Below are 4399 nucleotides of genomic sequence, written 5' to 3' on the forward strand. Positions count from 1 at the left end.
CCACAACTAATATCAATTTCTATTAGGAAAATGCCGAAAGTGATTGAAAAAAGAGACAGGGTTTCAGGAAGTTCTTTTTAGAATTCAGGTATGAGACGGTAGCGAACATATTTAATGTGAGAGAATTTATTTAATGTTTCATCTGAATCTAAACGATTTATATTTCAGCTGAGTATTTCCACAATCAGAAAGATTGTGAATGAAGAGGATGACAAAGAATTTCCTTCTGTTGGGAGACCCAAAAAAGTGGTGGCATTTGGGAATTTTATGTTTGAGTGAATTAATGCGAAAAGTTTACTTCAGAATTTTCGATGAATTTCATCGTAGAATAAGTTCCCGAAAATTGATTTTTCTATTTTTCATTTGTCTTGTCCTATACATTGTAAATGTCTTAAGGTACCAATAAATACCTAATTATTATTATTATATCAATGCATTAAGATGAACAGCAACAAATACGCACCAGTTGTCCTGTTAATTGTTTATTCATGTGAAATTTTTGTTCAAAGGTGAAGTTCATCTTGACTTGAAACTTCCTTCAATTCCTTTTACTTATATTGATGCAAGATGATTTTTGTTGAAGAATTTAACATTCTTGTAATTATCTGTTAATTCCTTCGGGAGATAAACATTCCCAACCACTGCATCATATGCATTTCATCTTCGGGTTAATATTTTTGAAATCTACAACTGATGTAACGTATTTAAACTTTAGCCAAAGAAAATAACGAACTACAACTCTCCACAAGCTAGTGCATATTATGATATTATACTGATCTCTTGTATTTTCCATGCAAATAACTGAATTCGATATGCCTTCAATCAGTTTGTATAAACTTCAATTATGTTCGTCACATATTTTCCGAAGAGATTCGACATTGTGATAAAATACGTAATAACAGAAACTTTTACGTAGAACGGGCAACATAGCGTTGATTTAAAACCCAAAAATGTTTTGACAAGCTTCATAACCCCACATTTTCGTACTATACAGAGTGAAATGTGTCAAATTTCCATGGCCAACCGAGTGCTAAAATAAAAGTGAATGGAGTATACGTTAGTCGTCAGTTTGACGAGAAGGAGGTCAGCTAATTTACTCATTGTCTAGTTTTTCTTATTTCATTCGATTCAGATTTAATCTTCGAAGAAATCACGAAGCTTGCTGCGAAGTTTTTTGTCACTTCAAGAATCCCACCTAAATTCAATTAACATTTCCCGAAGGCCAGTATGTATATATAGTTGTTTCGATCTTGCCAGCCCCAATACAAGGGTATAAGAGCCGATTTGTTCCACCATCTGAATAATTATCGATTGCCATTAATTAATCTGAAAAACGAGTTTGTAATATCTCAAGTCACGTTTGCTTGCCATTCGAATTCGCGATCTCCGAAGCCTCCAGATTGTTCATCGAATAACCGAATTGAAAAAACGCCGGGTTCTGATTTTCCACAGTCTGCTGTCGCATCTGAAAATCCTATCCGGTGTATCGTGTTTCTCATGATGAAAGTTTATATTTTAGTCGTGGAGCCCTATGGTCGTTTATTAATGCCGAGGTTCTGATTCGAGCGAAATTGAAACCAAGTCCTATACCTTTCAGATCTTTATCGCCCGCAGAAACGAAAATAATTTGGCTTTTTAATTTGAGGGTAGGTACTGATACAGGGTGTGCTAGGATGAGGTATTTAACCACTACATGTTTTGCTTCCTTCCCTACTTGGACAGATGAAGGTATACTGTATAAATGTATACTGTATACTACAGATAGGGCCAGAAGAAGACATATACCTCATATGCGAATCTATAGGAGTTAACGAAAAAATTTTCAACTAAAACTTGTTCTGCATAAATCAGTCCTCAATAATTCGCTAATAAATTTGTGTACAAAGCTATTTTTTTGTTTGTATATTACCGAGATTTCTTTTCTTTTATATGTAAGAGTAGCAAACTTTCTACTCGAAAAAATTCTGTCTGTAGCGCTGGCGTAATCAGTTTCTTCATTAATTGCTATTTAAAAAAACTCCATATTTTCGATTTTTCGCCATTATCTTGTAAAGGGTGCTTCTGAGCTATAAAGTAATCTGAAGGAACTCATAATTTGAGCATGCCATTCCATTTTTCAGGTCAAATATAGGGTGTTACATTTAAAAAAGTGTAACTTAGGTCTTCAAATTGTGCTTTGGGACATCCTATACACACACGTCCGGGGTGGGCCACCTGGTATATATAGTGTGCATTTAAAGGTGAGGCTTTTTTCAACAGAAGGTATTACTGGTCAAAATGAAGCGTTTCACCAAAAATCACCTATACAAAACTTTCAAAATGAAAAAGTTGAAAAAGAAATTAGAAATTATTAGGTACTGAAATAGATTCTAATACGACCCTAGACAGTTTGTCAGCTTAATTATCGCGAAGCAATGTGAAAAACTTATCGATTCGACCATGTGGTTTCGTTTAGGTTTAGGATATTGGCACGTTCGATATTTACGTTGTAATGGAAATGGAAACTTGGAATTGCCGAATTTTTCTCATTAGCTTTTAGTAACTCACACTATTTTATGAAATTGATCATTTCGATACCAACTGACAGAAGAGACCTAGGACACAAGTGTGAAAAAACAGAATATTACTTCAAAATCTCACCAATAAAAGTCGTCCGTATTATTCACGAATTGTTTCACAATGGGCATCACAATCTTCTTGTTCGAACATTCCAACAATCGTCTTAAAAATGGGATGAAATGGGGAAACATCAAAGCACTTTTTCCACATAACTAACATAAGCACTTTCAAGAAACTACCTCGATTTTCTACATTTTTTTCACACCAAATTGCACGATACAATTATTAATTATTCTCTCAAGAGACCTGATGCCTTTAATCCGATGAACTGAATAGTACTGAACCATTCATTGTACAGCCATATGTTCATGTTTTGTTTCCTCCCGTACTTGAAATTCAATTATGTTTTGTCGAACTCCTACGTGTTGTATCTCAGCCATCTTGGATATTTTATATAGACAATTTTTGGTGAAACGACTTATTTTGTTGAGTCGAAAAAAGCCTCACCTTTGAAAATACCGTGTATATATCTAGTTTTATGAGACTCGGAATGCCCGTTTCGTATTTATTGTCAATTTTCACTAAAAATGAAGAAAAAGAACAGCTGATGTTGTGTTTCCTAGGTGTATTGTCCTTAACTCTATAAGGTTACATTACATACTCCTGCACCATCAGCACGAGGAACAACCTTCAAGTCCTTTTTTCTTTGAATGTTCATTGAACAGGTGGCTAGTCATAGAGTCTAGTCTTTTCTTCTCAAGGACCAGGAGATAATTTCAGCATTGTCTATCTCTTTCAATGTGCACATTCCTCTCACAACATAACCGATAATCCAATACTTCCAGGCTTCCAAACTGACCACTATGATTGCACAATGTTTATTTTCGCTAATTCATGATAGGAAATACGCTGAAACGCGTTGTTTTTTGACCGATTTATAAAAAAAAGAACCCATTCATTACTGTAGAAATGTTTGCTGTATATAGTGAACATTTGCTCAAATTGGAAACCTCTGGTAGTTGGAAATGGATTACCTACTCTAATAATTATCGCAATTTTAACAAAATTAAGGTATAAATTTCGCTCATATTGTATGACATGAATTTGCCTAAAATGTTCTCACAATTATTGCTGTACTGGGGCCTACCTGTCAATTATCGAGCAGTTTTGAACTCACCAGTCAATGTAGGAACACTCAACGAAGTATATAAATTATTTGGTTGGAACAGTTAAAGCCCACATGTATTTTTAGTATTTCAGTACTACTATTTACGCACTACTGAAATTGATTCAGGAAGGAAATAAAAATAAATCAGAACTAATTATGATTATTTCTTCATTTAATCTAGTTTCCTCTATAGATATTGGAATTGAAACAATATTCCATCTCAGTTTTATCATAGTTAACCTTTTTCTCAAGATTCATCTCTTCCGTTTCATACATAATATAGTTACATATAAGTTTATAGCTGAAACGACAGTTTACGAAAGAAAAAAAGAAAGATTTTATTCAACAGAGACAAAATAAATTAAATGATGTCGAAACTGAAAGTCTCGGTAAAGCTAGTATGTACTTGCTTCCCCACGAGCTCGTCTCAAGCATTCTACTCTTCGAGGCATACCTAGCCTGCGAATTTTCTTCTACATTCGTTGACTGCAGGTAGTAGTTGAATCTGGCAGTCATGAATATGTGTAGGAGTCTGCAGAGGACGTAAGGTTTTGGTTCAGCCTTCGCGGGACAGGTGTCGCTTCGTGATAAGAACCGAAATAATTAACGCTACAATGTACTGATGAGAGACAAGGATCCCAAACCCGGTCTACATTTGTTTTTAGATGTTTC

Source organism: Coccinella septempunctata, chromosome 7 (assembly GCF_907165205.1).
Source record: "Coccinella septempunctata chromosome 7, icCocSept1.1, whole genome shotgun sequence".
Taxonomy (NCBI): Eukaryota; Metazoa; Arthropoda; class Insecta; order Coleoptera; family Coccinellidae; genus Coccinella; species Coccinella septempunctata.